This window comes from Doryrhamphus excisus, unplaced genomic scaffold (assembly GCF_037039965.1).
Source record: "Doryrhamphus excisus strain RoL-2023G ecotype Guam unplaced genomic scaffold, RoL_Dexc_Guam_v1.1 HiC_scaffold_24, whole genome shotgun sequence".
Classification (NCBI taxonomy): domain Eukaryota; kingdom Metazoa; phylum Chordata; class Actinopteri; order Syngnathiformes; family Syngnathidae; genus Doryrhamphus; species Doryrhamphus excisus.
Window position 1 is genome coordinate 1,855,590 of NW_027621862.1, and position 17,746 is coordinate 1,873,335.

At 41.4% G+C, this 17,746-nt stretch overlaps 1 protein-coding gene across 4 annotated transcripts in view; it reads left to right on the top strand.

The window, feature by feature from the left end:
• The window catches only part of vti1a (vesicle transport through interaction with t-SNAREs 1A), a 145,806-nt gene that overhangs the window by 125,307 nt on the left and 2,753 nt on the right, over positions 1 to 17,746 (top strand). The window lies entirely within an intron of this gene.

Consider the following 17,746-nt stretch of genomic DNA (forward strand, 5'->3'; position numbering starts at 1 on the left):
TGTATTTGTATGTACATTGTACTTTGAATACTGCTTAATTATGGTTGTTAAACTTAAGTGACGCTTAGCCACTGGAGCTAGGGTCTGGGCAAGGCTGGGCCGCATCAGGTTTTCCAAGAAAAAAAAAAAAAATTATTTTTCTGCACAAAATAAGATGAAAAATAAATAAACAAATCAAGAATAAATAAAATAAAATAAATATATATAAAAAATAAATAAAAAATAAAAATAAAAAATAAATATAATAATAATAATAATTAAACAACAAATAATAAAAACTTAAGAAACCACATAAAGTTGGTGGGTAGACAAATTATTTTTTTCATATTAAAATGAACAAAGCATTATTAGAGCCCTGTAGACATGACAAAACACGACTATAGTCACATTTATACTCTTTTTATTTACAACATATTGCGCAACTGCAGGGTCTTGAGACACATGCTAACTCGCAAACTAGAGAGCTAGCGACCTAAACGGTAGCCTTCAAGTTATTTCCTTTCAACTTAAATAGCCAAAAACTTACCACTTCCACACGGATAGGGAGGATAACTATTAACAGTTATTTAACCTTTAACATGAACATGAATCAAACGTAATAATTTTTTCTGGGTACATGATACCATACAGCATCCATATCAAACTTGCGCGGGCCGCGCTAACGTTAAACTTTCATATCAAGGCGGGGGCCTCAAACTAGTGTCCTGCGGGCCACATTTGGCACGCGGGCCGCATGTTTGAGACCCCTGAGTTAGATCATTAAAGTCACATTATTGTTGGAATTCAAGTTTCCTTAAAATGAACCACAGCTCCCCCGGGTGCCAGCAGCACTCATGCTTGACTCAATTGCCTTGCTACTTGTGTTGAGAGTAAATTTGTGCCTATACTCCATGTTTAATTTCAAGAGCATTATATTTTATTTTCATTTTATGTTCTATATCAATAGTGGTTGAATGACTTGCAAGTATTAGAGTATTTCTACAAGAGTATTTTACCTCGAGAGAGAAAGTAGAGGTTTAATGCCATCCTACAACCCTGGATTTGACACGACAAGGCAGACTTTAGTCAGTCTAAATAATCCATGTCCTCTGCCATTAAATTTGCAGACTAGCTTCCCGAGTCTCCATTTCTCAAACCCTGTTTCAGCTGACAGAGCCTGAGAGAGACGAGAGGGGGAAGCGGGTCATGCTGGGAACGCTAAGAGAAAGAAGGTAGCCCGTGATAAATGCCATCGGGTCTTTGGGGACGATTGGCGATACGAGAATAAAAGTGAGTGAGCAACGCTAATTTGATTGTGATGGGAAAAAAAGCCACCGAATCTATTTCCATCGTTCCAAAAACCCAAAGAAGAAGAACTCCTAGTGAGCGGGGACGCCACCAGTGAAAAGGGGGTTTTGTCTTATTGACCTCTACCTCTCGGAAAAGCGGATAATCAGAGCCTGGAGCTTTGGCCGGGGTCGGACAATCCTCAAGAGGAAAATGGGAAACAACAGCCTGATAGATTTTGGAAAAATATTCACATAAAAAGGACATTAGCAATTCATCCATCCGTTTTCTGGAGCCTATCCTAGCTGACTTCAGGGGAGAGGCGGGGTACACCCTGCACTGATCGTCAACCAATCGCAGGGCACATTAGCAAAGTCGGGGCATGCCGACAAGCAAAGCAAGCATTAGGGGGCCACCCGCGATGGGGACCCCTGAGAGAAGTGCTAATACATGTACTGCACAGAAACAACAACAATGGGAATTTACGATGCAATTATGAAACGGATGGATGGATGGAGAGAGATAGATTTCGGATGGATGGATGGATGGTGATAGATTTCGGATGGATCGATGGTGATAGATTTTAGATGGATGGATGGATGGTGATAGATTTCGGATGGATCGATGGTGATAGATTTTAGATGGATGGATGGATGGTGATAGATTTCGGATGGATCGATGGTGATAGATTTTAGATGGATGGATGGATGGTGATAGATTTCGGATGGATAGATGGATGGATGGATGGTGATAGATTTCGGATGGATGGATGGATGGATGGTGATAGATTTCGGATGGATGGATGGTGATAGATTTCGGATGGATGGATGGTGATAGATTTCGGATGGATGGAATGGTGATAGATTTTGGATGGATGGATGGATGGTGATAGATTTCGGATGGATGGTGATAGATTTCGGATGGATGGTGATAGATTTTGGATGGATGGAATGGTGATAGATTTTGGATGGATGGATGGATGGTGATAGATTTCGGATGGATGGTGATAGATTTCGGATGGATGGATGGTGATAGATTTCGGATGGATGGTGATAGATTTCGGATGGATGGAGGGTGATAGATTTCGGATGGATGGTGATAGATTTCGGATGGATGGAGGGTGATAGATTTCGGATGGATGGATGGATGGTAATGGTGATAGATTTCGGATGGATGGATGGATGGATGGTGATAGATTTCGGATGGATGGATGGTGATAGATTTCGGATGGATGGTGATAGATTTCGGATGGATGGAGGGTGATAGATTTCGGATGGATGGATGGATGGTAATGGTGATAGATTTCGGATGGATGGATGGATGGATGGTGATAGATTTCGGATGGATGGATGGTGATAGATTTCGGATGGATGGATGGTGATAGATTTCGGATCGATGGATGGTGATAGATTTCGGATCGATGGATGGATGGGTGGTGATAGATTTCGGATGGATGGATGGATGGATGGTGATAGATTTCGGATGGATAGATGGATGGATGGATGGTGATAGATTTCGGATGGATGGATGAATGGTGATAGATTTCAGATGGATGGATGGATGGTGATAGATTTCGGATGGATGGATGGATGGTGATAGATTTTGGATGGATGGATGGATGGTGATAGATTTCGGATGGATAGATGGATGGATGAATGGTGATAGATTTCAGATGGATGGATGGTGATAGATTTTGGATGGATGGATGGATGGATGGTGATAGATTTTGGATGGATGGATGGATGGTGATAGATTTTGGATGGATGGATGGATGGTGATAGATTTCGGATGGATAGATGGATGGATGAATGGTGATAGATTTCAGATGGATGGATGGTGATAGATTTTGGATGGATGGATGGATGGATGGTGATAGATTTCGGATGGATGGATGGAATCAATCAAATATGACCAACAATGTACAGCTTAAACAGTAATTTGTCCAAATAATTTAAATAATTTTGAATAAATTCTGAATAAATAATAATAATTTAAAGTTTCAGTCCTAATAAAGAAATAAAGCAATATCCAAAATGTAGACAAATATCCACATTGGGGACAATTATCAATATATATCAATATTGTAGACGAATATAATATAATAATATATGAATTGTCCACCAATGTCTTCAGTTTCCTTCCAACGGCGGATGCAAACTCTCGGCTCTCGTGCTCGGCAGCGGCGTGGGCGTGATGCACGGCGAGAGATGCAGATCGCGCGGCTTCACCTCTCGCCTCCCCCGCCGAACCGCGGTTCAGAAGTCAAGGGGCACCCGCGGCGCTCTGGGACTTTTTTTGAGATTGCGAGAGCCAATCCATATTTGCCGGATGCGGCCGTGAAATCTCAAGAGTGTCTCATGTGAAGATTAGTTGAAGTTGTAACGTCCAATCTGCTTCACGTCGCTATAAAACCTATACAGTTTTTTTTTTTTTGGGGGCGGCAGTCAATGGGCGGCAGTCCTGGACTTCCATCAGGTCCATCTGTATTCAAGTGTTCTGCACATCACAAGCCCACTATGGAATGCAATGGAAAATTCATGGGGGAACTGTCCATGAACTATTAATGATCAAGTTGAGCAAAGTGGATTTTCTTACCGTCTTCCAGGAGTCTGTGGTCACTGCAGCAATGCTGAGAGAGTTCCCACTAGACCCACACCAAAGAGAAAAGCAAACGACATAGGGGAGGGGAGGAGAGGGAAAAAAGGCCAAGGGGGGGCTTAGGAAAGGCTACAAAGATGTTTGGGTGTTGAATATTTTCTTTTCAAGGGGGCCAGGACCTGGTTAGCTTCTTGATACACAAGGTCTCCCAAGGTATCAACATAAACTTGTTGGCAGTTTGTGCCATTGTTTTTGTTCTCTCCCTCCCCGTACGCATTCCCGACATGTTGTGTTGTACTCGTATATCTGGCAAGGTGGGATTTTTGTGGCCAGAGGCGCATGTAAAGGTTGCAAAGTTTCCAAAACCACCTGATACTCGTGTCTTACTGGTGAGAGACGAACTGAGGACAGCAGCCTTTATGATACGACTCGCCTCACATTTCACCCAGTACCAGTCGATAGGGGACAATACTGTAGAAATATAGTACACCTGGCAACCCAAGTTCTGGGGATGCACGAGCACTGCCGGCAATACGGAGCTGCGGTTCATTGAGAAGAAAACATGAATTTCTAACATGTAGTTTGACCTTGTAAAGCACAGCATGACGAGTTTATGTGCGCATGAGAGTATCGGAAATATGACGTTTCACCGACGTCCCGGGTTCGAATCCCGACTAGTAACCATCATCGGTATTCGTCAGGAAATGCATCCGGAATATAAAGGGCTTCAAATCAGCCAATTACGGCGACTACGTAATCTGGAAACATCCAAAAAAACAAACAAACTGATAAGTCCAATAACGTTAAAAATAGCTGCGCGGTGCGTCATTCATGTACACGGTGCAACTGGCAAGTTGAAAATACCTAGCGTGGTGCTACCCGCTGCCTCCACTTGATTATGTTTTCCTCATCTCGCCTCTATTTTGCTTTGTATTCGAACCTGGTGAACTTGTTTCATCATGTACGCGGTGCATTTGACGGTTTTATGCAGCAACTCAATTGGGGAAGCATGATCGCTTTTTTTTTCTTGAAATGTATTTTTGTCTTATTTCGTGAAGTCATCATAAAACAGGCAGTCCATCATAAAACAGACAGTGCTAACCATGTTAGCATTAGCATAGCCTAGCATGTTTGTGGGAATGTAGGAGGAAAACGGAGTACTCGGAGAAAACCCACGCATGCACGACGAGAACACGCAAAGTCCACACACAGAGATGGAAGGTGGAGAGTGGAATTGAACTCGGGTCTCCTAGCTGCGAGGCCTGTGCGCTAACCACTCATCCACCGTGCAGCCTCTGTTATTTTAATATTTATTTAAGTCATGTCGTAATTGAATAAGACAAGGCTTGTTATAATTTATGTTTCCCTTCGAGAACCGTAGTTCTCCCAGTGGTGGCAGCACTCGTGCCACGCTACTTTAGGCAAGACAAACTGTACACCCACTGTGTGTTGCCAGTTATTCAGACAATAAAGGCCGTGTTTTGAGTCGGTTTCTAGAGTACATGCAAGTTTTATTTTATATAGTATTGTTCCTCGATAAGACGTGATTAAAAATTGTGCTTAAAACGCGAAGGGAATGCTCAACTTTTGTAGAGTTACTGCACTCCAGTGACCTTTTCCACTTTAGAAGTCCTCCAGGTCGACCTTCTGCAAAGGCTTTCAGGTGCTCATGTTTAGCAAATTTGCTTTACTCCGCACTCGGCTTTTCTTTGTAAGCATCTCTCGTCGCCGTTGTTCAACTTATGTGAAATATATCAGCATCAACGTGAGGTTCCTCACACTCGGCGCTCATGTACTTTTTTTTTTTTTGTCCTCTGAGGGTGTTTTGATTCTGTGTGGGCTCCCTGAGACTTTAATATAAAGTCTTGTGGTGTAAATATTGCACAGATTTATAACTTGAGTTTTTGTTTATGGTTTTGAAAACAAAATCAAGAAGCGAAGATTTTAAAGTATAAAAAATCAGTCATGTTTTGTAATGTTTTGAGGCAAAAGGTTGTAACCTAGGCTTTGCGTATGTTTGTATAAGAAAAGGGTCGTTGTGTGAGCGACACGCTGGTGGCCATTATTGCTACACGAGCCCAGAGTAGTCAGGATCAAGAGGTAAATATTTGGAGAGTTGTAAACAAACAAACATCGCTATGGAAACCTAGCATGGCAGTGAATAGAACAGAGACATAAACACTAATATCCTGATTGGTGCTTTTGTTATGGAATCCCAAACACAAGCGGCACTTATCTGATGACAAGTCTTTCAGTGGTGAGGTTCGATTCCCAGAAAAGTAAATATCACGATGTCAGACAAAGGCATCCACATGTGGAACATTTGCAGATCGTTTAGATCGTCACCTTTTGTTTGTAAAAGCAATTCAACAAACTTGACTATTTTTTAGGGTTTTGAACGATACATCGATGCATCCGAATATCCGAGAGTTCGATAGCAGACTTCTGGATCGTAAGAATCAGCCATAAATCCTTAGATTAATCGATTGTCAAGACATGCACCGGACCGGGTAATGCAAGACTTAGCTTAGCATGACTGAAAATGAACTAGCATTAGCAGTGAACTAGCTAGTCACAATGTACAAAGAATGTACCAATATCAGTTATTCATCCATTCATTTTTCACAACGGTCGCAGGGGTGCTGGAGCCTATCCCAGCTGTCTTTGGGTCGAGAGAGAGGCGGGGTATACCCTGGACTGGTGGCCAGCCAATCACAGGGCACGTATAGACAAACAACCATTCACACTCACATTCATACCTATGGACAATTTGGAGTCGCTAATTAACCTAGCATGTTTTTTGCTGGAGATAGGAATTGAACTTGGGTCTCCTAGCTGTGAGGCCTATGTGCTAACCACTAGTCCACCCAATATCAGTGATTCATTCATTGATTCATTTTCTACCGCTTTTCCTCACGAGGGTCGCGGGGGTGCTGGAGCCTATCCCAGCTGTCTTTGGGTCGAGAGAGAGGCGGGGTATACCCTGGACTGGTGGCCAGCCAATCACAGGGCACATATAGACAAACAACCATTCACACTCACATTCATACCTATGGACAATTTGGAGTCGCTAATTAACCTAGCATGTTTTTGCCGGAGGTTGGAATTGAACTTGGGTCTCCTAGTGTGAGGCTTGCGTGCTAACAATTTGGACAACTTGGAGTCGCTAATTAACCTAGCATGTTTTTGGAATGTGGGAGGAAACCGGAGTACCCGCAGAAAACCCACGCATGTACGGGGGAGAACATGCAAACTCCACACAGAGGGTGGAATCGAACTCGGGTCTCCTAGCTGTGAGTCCTGCGTGCTAACCACTCGTCCACCCAATATCAGTCATCTGATATATATTCGAAAATATTGTCAGAATGCCACTTTATAGTCGACATCAACAAATTGAATCATTGAATCGAATCGAATTGAATCGTTCGTACATAGCATTAAAACATTTTGAATCGTTTCTTAACCCGTGTATCTCGATACATATTGAATCGTCCACCATTATTTTTACCCTTTTTTTTTCCTGAAGCGTTTGGTCCAGATTTGACAACAACGGAGTCGGTGTTAAGTGATTCCTTGACGCTAAGTTAACGTCAAAGTTCAAGCTGAAATCATCGGATTCGCGACACCCAATCAGACGCTCTCCTCTTTGCTCACTACATCTGCAAATGAGATTTCAATCATCTTTTTTGGGAGGCTTTCAGCTCTAATAGCTAATGTTACAACCCTGCCCCTTTTTTTTTTGTCAGTTGAGGCCAGTAATCGGATCTGCAGCTTGGCCTCCGGCCCTCGCCGAGTGTATACAAGAGGGATTGTGTGTTTTGGGAAATCCATGCGGAATGGGGTGGAATGTTTGCTATGGAGGTGTATCGCTGCTGCAAGCTGAAAGTCAAGTTGCATTTCAGTAGCAAGAGCAGTTTCCGACGTGCGAAACAAAGTTACATTCAAGAACACAAAGGAGTCGATAGATCGTATGATCACTTGTTGGATCGTTCATAAAATGAATGAATTCAGGATAAACGATATCAGACACCGTGGTTCTTCCTCCACCAAGAAGCTTGTACACAACATATTTTGTTAAGATGGCTGATATCGGTACATCGGTCGGTTTCCTGATTCAGTTCACGTCATTATGTTGCTCCAAAGATACATTAATTTAGGATAAATGATATCAGACACTATGGTTGTGCTGTTTGCTAAACTGTGTCATCAAGGTAAATGGTTCCATACTTTTACTCTACATATAAATGAATTCAGGATAAATGATATCAGACACTATGGTTGTGCTGTTTGCTAAACTGTGTCATAAAGGTAAATTGTTCCATACTTTTACTCGATAAATGATATCAGACACTGTGGTTCTGCCTCCACCATGGAGCTTGTACACAACATATTTTGTTAAGATGGCTGATATCGGTACATCGGTCGGTTTCCTGATTCAGTTCATGTCATTATGTTGCTCCAAAGATACATTAATTTAGGATAAATGATATCAGACACTATGGTTGTGCTGTTTGCTAAACTGTGTCATAAAGGTAAATTGTTCCATACTTTTACTCTACATATAAATGAATTCAGGATAAATTATATCAGACACTGTGGTTCTGCTTCCACCATGTAGCTTGTACACAACATATTTTGTTACGATGGCTGATATCGGTACATCAGCCAAAGATACATTAATTTAGGATAAATGATATCAGACACTGTGGTTCTGCTTCCACCATGTAGCTTGTACACAACATATTTTGTTAAGATGGCTGATATCGGTACAGCGGCCAAAGATACATTAATGTAGGATAAATGATATCAGACACTGTGGTTCTGCCTCCACCATGGAGCTTGTACACAACATATTTTGTTAAGATGGCTGATATCGGTACATGGGTCGGTTTCCTGATTCAGTTCATGTCATTATGTTGCTCCAAAGATACATTAATTTAGGATAAATCATATCAGACACTGTGGTTTTTGGTAGTCTGCTTCCTTTGTTTACAGTATAACTTGTAAACATCATTTTTTGTAACTGTCTAATACTGGTACATTATTTGGAATTAATCAAATTAATTCAGGATAAATGATATCAGTTGTCAATAATCTGCTTCCTTACCAAATGCTAGTATTGTTTGCTAAACCGGTTCATACTAGTGCGCTAGAGTAACTCGTATATGTGTTGTGTTAGCAAGACAAAAGTAAACGGAGGGTTCAGGTGCATCCCGCCACCACCCGAAAGTTGCTGTCGGCAAAAAAATTCCGGGAAAAAATTCCAGTCTACAACCGCCATGTATCCACTTTCTCTTCCTCCTTCTCCCATTCTTCTCGCCTCAGCTTCCCGCTTCCTTTTTTTATCCCTCCCACTCTTACTCTTGCATATGTACACTCCCTTTCTCTCCCCTCCTTTCCCCTCCCTTCCCTCACCCGGGAGAGAACAGGGGTCCCAGTCAAGGCTGCATGCTGCCAGCCAGGATTGTTAGCCGAGCAAAATTAAAAATGGATGAACCTGAGAGCCCTGGTGCTGCTTCTCCTGCATCCGTCCGGCTCTTGGATTGAGGAGGTGGGGTGGTAACATGGGAGGACGCGATGGGGGAAAAGGAGAAAACATATAAAAGGAAAAACCTTGATCCAACCTCACATGCCACAAATAAAAACCAGTTTGTCTTTTATGTTGTTCGTGTTATCGGTATTGTTAAATGTCAGTAAACTACTAAGTACTCATATTAAGTACTCATATTTCTGTGTAATTGTTATTGCAAAATTCTGGATAGTCGAGGAAAGGAATTAAATTAAAAAAACATCAACTGATTGAAAGAGAATCTAAATATTACATGTGGCGTACCGCAGGGGTCAATACTAGGACCAATACTGTATATTATGATGTTAATATTAATAGTAATTTTAATAGTAATAGTAATTAATAGTACCTGCAAAGTGACAAAAGACATTGCGACAATCCGGGCAAGGCACCTGAGGCTCAATGGGCACCACGGGGTCCCAGACCTGAAATCCAGATTTGAAGCCGCAGAGAACGTGGACTACTCAGGAACAAGAAAACCCCAGGCCCCTTTTACCCCAACTGTAGGGCAACAACGGCGAGGCAGACAAAAGTCAACCCACCACACCCCACAAGCCGACACCTCCCAGGCGGAAAATCTCAATGCCTGGGCCCCAAGCCGTGGGGACGCCAAGCACCAGATCCAAAAAGGCAAGATCGGCAGCAGACCAGCCGACGGACCCCACTAGCCGACACCTCCCGAGCGTGAGTGCCTGGGCCCCAAGCCATGGGGAGGCCAAGCACCAGATCCAAAAAGGCAAGATCGGCAGCAGACCAGCCGACGGACCCCACTAGCCGACACCTCCCGAGTGTGAGTGCCTGGGCCCCAAGCCGTGGGGAGGCCAAGCACCAGATCCAAAAAGGCAAGATCGGCAGCAGACCAGCCGACGGACCCCACTAGCCGACACCTCCCGAGTGTGAGTGCCTGGGCCCCAAGCCGTGGGGACGCCAAGCACCAAATCCAAAAAGGCAAGACCAGCCGACGGACCCCACCAGCCAGACCACCTTCCTCCCCACATAACCAACGGTGCACCACTCACACACCGGAGAAACACCCCAGACAAGCCCAGCGAACCGCCCAGCAGAGCAGCACGCCCCAGGCAGATCGCACCCATAGGCGCACGCCCCCCGCCACCCGAGCATCCGGTACCCACAAGCAAACAATACCCACCAAGCCCCAACACACATCCCGGCCCCCCTCCATCCACCCTAGTGCTGCAACCCAAAACCACCACAGCACCATGCAGACTACCAACAGCACGGTCCCCAACCCCTGTAGACTGCAAGACCCCACCTCCTTAAGGCGCGCAGAATTCCCTTTACCCAGGACAGTCCAATTGAAGCATTGTAAACCGCACCATCAGCACAAGCCCCAGCATCAACTGGTCCCAGCGGGGGCCCCGTCCCCGGTAAGGGCAGGCAAACCAGACAAAAACTTTCTAGTGTTATCACCACAGTACTGAATGAAAAGCAGCCTTGCTGGTGCATCATGTCGTTGTGGGGGGCGGGGGGTGACCATGCATTTTGGTGACCCCCCCCCTGGGCCCGACGATATGAAAGGGTGATTTTGAAAAATGACGATCTTGTTTGAGAAAATATGAATAACCGAAGTGCTCCCGTGCTGTGAGGTGTACCGTATATTGTTTACATTCTTAGAGCGGCGAGGGGCGGGGGCGGGGGCGGGGGGGGCTCTTTAAATAGTCCGCCGTCTGTGGGGAATTAAGGCATGATTTTTTTAATAATTCATTAGCATAAACAGCTTGCAATTAAATGAAAGCACCACCGCCGCTCCTCCAGCTACGTGCTGGCTTGCATTCAAAAAAAATAAAAATAAAATAAATTAAAAATCATTTATCTCGAATTCCCTCCCGGGGATGAATTGCCGACTGTAACGCGGTGGTGATGTGGGAAGAGCAGCATGACTTTGCGATTGAATCGTCGCACGTGTCTCACCTTTCCAAGACGGAATCGGAATCGGTCTTCATCTTTTGTTTACGTGTGTTGTGTTCATGGCTCCACCATGAAACATTTATTTCGTTTAGTTTGCGCTAACAAGTCGATGCTTTAGTTTGGACCGACCCCTCCACGGTGTCCATCACTCAAACCATTTGTGAGCGCATTGATCCCCCCCCTTTTTCTTCGTCTTCCCTCGCTCCCCCTCTCTCGCCCATGCTGTATATTCCCAGGTTTTTAGCTTGTTTTTTTATGCAGAGAGAGAGTCAGAATGGCTCAGACAGCCATTGATTTTTATTTTATCGGGCTTCTAGCGCAGGGAGGAGGGCCTGAGAGATGAAAACTCTGCAGCTAACTTTGTTGTTTTGGCGCCGAGTGGGTGGAGCTTACACATTTATGCTTGTTTGATGCCTTGTTGTGGTGCTAGGATGTGCAATTTTTTTTTTTGCACGCAGTCTGCCTTGATTAACGATTAACAAAAAAATCTACGGTCAGTCAATCGGACGTTGAATTTAGAGGAAGACATTTTGGACAATTCTATTTTTGGGGATGGTGTTTTTCTGTGGAAATTTTTTTTGCTGCTTTTTTTGATGATGCAAATTGGTGCGGAGCTCCTCAGGGAACTGTTTGAAGTCCACATTCACATGGATCTTTAAGCAATGTCTCTGACTTCAAATGGGAAGAAAAAGTCTCCTATAGATCCAAATGAATACTTTTGTCCGTGTATTGTTTGTATAAAATACACATGTATATTTCGTGTACACTATTTTTCCAAGGCAGTACTCCAACCTCCGTGCAAATCAAAAATCTGTAAGATATAATTTTAAGCGGAGTTCCTCAGGGAACTGTTTGAAGTCCACATTCACATGGATGTTTAAGCAATGTCTCCGACTTCAAATGGGAAGAAAAAGTCTCTTATAGATCCAAATGAATACTTTTGTCCGTGTATTGTTTGTATAAAGTACACATGTATATTTCGTGTACACTATTTTTCCAAGGCAGTACTTCAATCTCCGTACAAATCAAGAATCCGTAAGATATAATTTTAAGCGGAGTTCCTCAGGGAATTGTTTATGGTCCACTCATAATTTTAATGTAAGAAGTCACATGGGTCGTACGGCAATGTCTCCAAACTCAAAAATTACTGAAAATATTCATTAATATTTTTTTAATATTTTTTAATATTTTTTTAATTCATTAATATTCATATTCTGAAAATGTCTCTGACTTCAAATGGGAAGAAAAAGTATCTTATAGATCCAAATGAATACTTTTGTCCGTGTATTGTTTGTATAAAGTACACATGTATATTTTGTGTACACTATTTTTCCAAGGCAGTACTTCAATCTCCGTACAAATCAAGAATCCGTAAGATATAATTTTAAGCGGAGTTCCTCAGGGAATTGTTTATGGTCCACTCATAATTTTAATGTAAGAAGTCACATGGGTCGTACGGCAATGTCTCCAAACTCAAAAATTACTGAAAATATTCATTAATATTTTTTAATATTTTTTAATATATTTTTAATTCATTAATATTCATATTCTGAAAATGTCTCTGACTTCAAATGGGAAGAAAAAGTCTCTTATAGATCCAAATGAATACTTTTGTCCGTGTATTGTTTGTATAAAGTACACATGTATATTTCGTGTACACTATTTTTCCAAGGCAGTACTCCAACCTCCGTGCAAATCAAAAATCTGTAAGATATAATTTTAAGCGGAGTTCCTCAGGGAATTGTTTATGGTCCACTCATAATTTTAATGTAAGAAGTCACATGTCTCCAAACTCAAAAATTACTGAAAATATTCCTTAATATTTTTAAATATTTTTTTAATTCATTAATATTCATATTCTGAAAACATACGTATCTTGTGAAAAGTCTTTGCAAACTACACATTTTTGTCACTTATGTTCCAACGTCCATCCAAAGCAACACTACCTAAGCTGCAATATAGAGTGGAGTTGACCAGGGAACTGTTTTAGGTCCATTTATTTTTCAACTCATAATCATAATCAACTCTTAATCATAGCACTTTTTAACATTATGAATTGTCATATGTGTCGTTTGAAGGTGTCCCAATACTTATGTCCAGGTTGTGGACAAGTATAAAGATAAACACTTGGGTGGGTGTGTGTGTGGGGGGGGGGGCTATGGGACCTCATCACACACACAGAGGTGTATCCCGCCACTCATTAGAGCTAATAAGGCTGTGCCGCAGGAAAAGGAGGTAGGAGCTAAGGGGACAAGAAGGAGGAGGCAAAATAGGAGATTTTAAATTTTTATAACACGGCTACAATTTTGTAAATTTTCCCTGACGGAGAAGTCCTCATTAATTTGATCTTGTCTCTGAAGGGGGGGGGCCTCTCCTAGAGATCTCTATGTTGTCACTTTACTGTCCAGTCACCCTCTTGGACGATGATGAATAAAATATGAATAAAATTAATCACAAACTCGATAATTTTGCCGTCCTCAGTGTATAGTTCACTCTGTGCATCGGTTCCGGCAACTTGCTGCATCCGTAGAACAACGGCATGAACGGATTTAACACCTTTCAACACTCTGTGCGTATGCCACCGGCCCCGCCTCCACCCACTGAGACAAAGACACTGTGTGACTGACAGAAAGGCTCACTCCCTTCATGCCGTTCTTCTATGGAAACCAATGCACAGAATGAACCCTCTTCCTGTCTGGTAGATGAGGAATTCACACGCCATTATATTAAGGTGGGCAAAATTATTGCATTAATTTTCAGTTATTGTGTAATTAATTAATCAATTAATTAATTTTGCGATTAATTAATAATTGCATTAAGCCTAGACTTAATGATTATATAAATTAATGATGATTGACAGGGTTTTTTTTTCAGATTTAACTGTTCCTGTACTCTTCACTTGCCATTCAAGTGTAAAAAGAAGTTAAGCGCTACTAATGTTAACATGTTAAAACAACCAAATCTTAACTTTTAACAAAGAACAACAATTTTGAGTTGTGTCACACTGATATTACTTAATAATAATAATAATAATAAAACAGTGTTTTAACTTCTAACATTTGTCATAAAAGTGTAAAAAGAAGCATTTCCACCCCAATATGACTTCATAATAATAAACGTTTACATTAGCATCGTTGAATGTGTTAGCCTCCAAAGGTATCATAGAAGTGTTCCTAATGTTGTGGAGCCATCCTTCCTTATTAAAGTGCTTCCTCCCTCCCTCCCTCCCTCCCTCCCTCCCTCCTCTTCCTCCCCTCACACCCCCCAGTCCCCCTCTTGATGCCAAATGTCAAGGCTGCTGGACGGATGCGGTTTGATAACCTGTGTTCCGTCTCGCCACGTGTCAGGACAGGATCAACCGCACGGCAGACGAATAGCATGTTCTTCACACTTCAACTTCCCGATACATATATATATATATATAAATATCTATATCTATATATATATATATATATATATATATATATATATATATATATATATCTATATATAACCTACCTTTGTCTTGTCTGCGCCATACAAGCCGAAGACACTTTTGAGTTTTTTTTGTAGTGAAAGCGTGTATGTGTGTGTCACAGGCGTGGATACAATTAATTACATCAGAGGTCAGAGGTCACGCCCGGAGTCTGTAAACATGACGAGATCTTGTAGTTCAACTTGAATGACCGTGCTTATTAGTGTACTCATGTGTGACGGTTATGCCCAACCAATGGGACGTTTGGCTCCTGGGAGATGCTGGACACAAACGCCTTTGAGCTTGCTTTTTATTGGTCGGTGACGCTTTCCCAAAATTGAAAAAAAAAAATGAAAAAAAATGTGAAAAAAAAATTTACAAAAAAATAAATTATTCTTTCACCTTGAGCCCAAAACAGTTTTTGAAAATGATAATATAAATTATAAATAATATGGTAAATAAATAAAATGGTAAAATAATAATGAATATATAAATATATAACATAAATATATAACTAATTATATTCATACAAACAAACAAAAAGTCCTTAAATTTAATAAAAAAAATTGTTTCCAAATTTCATAAAAGTGCAAAAAATTAACCACTGAGTATATAATTACATGCATAATTTTAAAAATTAATCAGATTTAATCAGTTTTTTCAGAAATTAATCATGATTAATTTGCAGCTATGTAACAACTACATAACACTAGTAGTCTCAGCCTTTAAACCATGTTATTATGAACAATGAGAGGGTTGCGTTCAAAGACATCACGTAATTTAAGGCACATTTACTGTTTTTCAGTGTATTTTCCAGCTTACTCAAATTTAACAAATTGTACGTCCGAACTAAGTTACCAAGTGATACATGCACACATTATGAACACATTTTTGTGATATTCTGCATGTCCCTGAATGCATCTCGCAATCTTGCATCAGTTGGTTAGTAATTAGTAATTAGTAATTCATTAATAAAGTAAGTCATACTTAAATAAATGAGGCATAACCTAGCATGTTTTTGGAATGTGGGAGGAAACCGGAGTACCCGGAGAAAACCCACAAAGTCCACACAGAGATGGCCGAGAGAATTGGAATTGAACCCAGGTGTCCTAGCTGTGAGGCCTCCGCGCTAACCACTCGACCACCGTGCAGCCCCACTGGGTCACGGGGGGGTGCTGGAGCCTATCCCGGCTGTCTTCAGGCGAGAGGCGGGGTACACCCTGGACTGGTGGCCAGCCAATCACAGAGCACATATAGACAAACAACCATTCACACTCACATTCATACCTATGGACAATTTGGAGTCGCTAATTAACCTAGCATGTTTTTGGAATGTGGGAGGAAAACCCACGCATGCACGGGGAGAACATACAAACTCCACACAGAGATTGCCGTGGGTGGAATTGAACTCGGGTCTCCTAGCTGTGAGGCCTACATGCTAACCACTCGACCACCGTGCAGCCCCACTGTTCATAATTCAGAATGTAAAAAAAAACAACAAAAAATAATTTGTATGAGTTGTGTGTCTGACCAATCGCTGACGAGTTAACCCAAGCTAATTAATCGGTAAAATCAAGACTAAGCTGAGACACTTTAGCGGTAAAGCTGCCAAATAATGGCTGCCGTGCACATTGACAAAACAAAGTATGACACATAAGTGCAGAGCAGACCGGAGGCACTAAAAGTTTATTTGCACACACAAAAAAAAAAAAAAAGTGGAAAAAAAAATAAAAAAAAGCAGCCGGGTAGTTTAGTGGAGGTCATAAAAACAGCTCAATTAATGATGGAATTGACCATTAAAACATTTGGTGACCTCAGTGAAGTTGAGCGGGGCCAAAAAGACAGACAGAGCGCCGAATCCGAAGCCGAAGCCGAAGCGTCCAAAAGTCCTGGAACCCTGGACTGCTGGTGACAAATGAGAGAATTATCACATTTGCTGACATGTGGAGGAGAGGCCAACGGGGCGCTGTCCACGTCTCTAAGCAGGAGATGAATAGCCCCCGGGGCTGTGCTCGTTTATCACCAGCGGGGTGCTCGCTCACCCCGTACCGGCCAAAAAACATCCGAGCCGCAAAGACTTTTAGCCCCGCCTCTCCCCCCCCACACACACACACACATCCCCTCCCTTGCTCTTGTACACTCATTCCATTGCATTCGCACGGCGGCGTCATGTCTTTTTATTGGCTGGCACCTCGTTAATGAGCACAAGTACACAAACCATCCATGATAAAATGTGTGTGTGTGTGTGGGGGGGGGGCGGGGGTGATGGTTTCTCCTCCTCCTCCTCATGATGTTTTTTGGACCAGAGGGAGGAGAAGCCACAGAAGCACTGATTACCGCATGTTTAATTGACATGCATTATTTACTCTGATTATTTATCCAAATACCCAAAGGACTGTGAGATGACGCTCCATTTTTTTTTTTTCAATAAGGGGGGGGATACATGCAGAAAATTTTCAAAAAAATTGTGCGCGACAGCAAAATGCTACAGAAGTGTCTGAAGATTTTTTTTGAAGATTTCTTTATTAATTGTTAAAAAAAATTAACACGTTATTATAGTCAATATAATAGCCAATAATTTTACACACATTATTATTTTTTCCTTATTTTTTAGGACTCTTACAAAGTTTATTATTCACTTTTTAATACACATTTTGCACCTTTGATTATTTAATTTTATTTTAATTAATAATAATAATAATAATGATAAATACATTTATTTTAATTTATTTTTACTTTATTTTAATGTATTTTTAATTTATTTTCATTTATTTTTAATTTATTTTAATTTATTTTAATTTTAATAATTTTTTGCTTTTATACATAGTATTATTATTATGTATTGCTAGTGTTGTTATTTTTGTCGTTATGTGTATTATCATGATCATACTTAAGCAAAAACATTTTCAAAACTTTATTTGTATAACAAA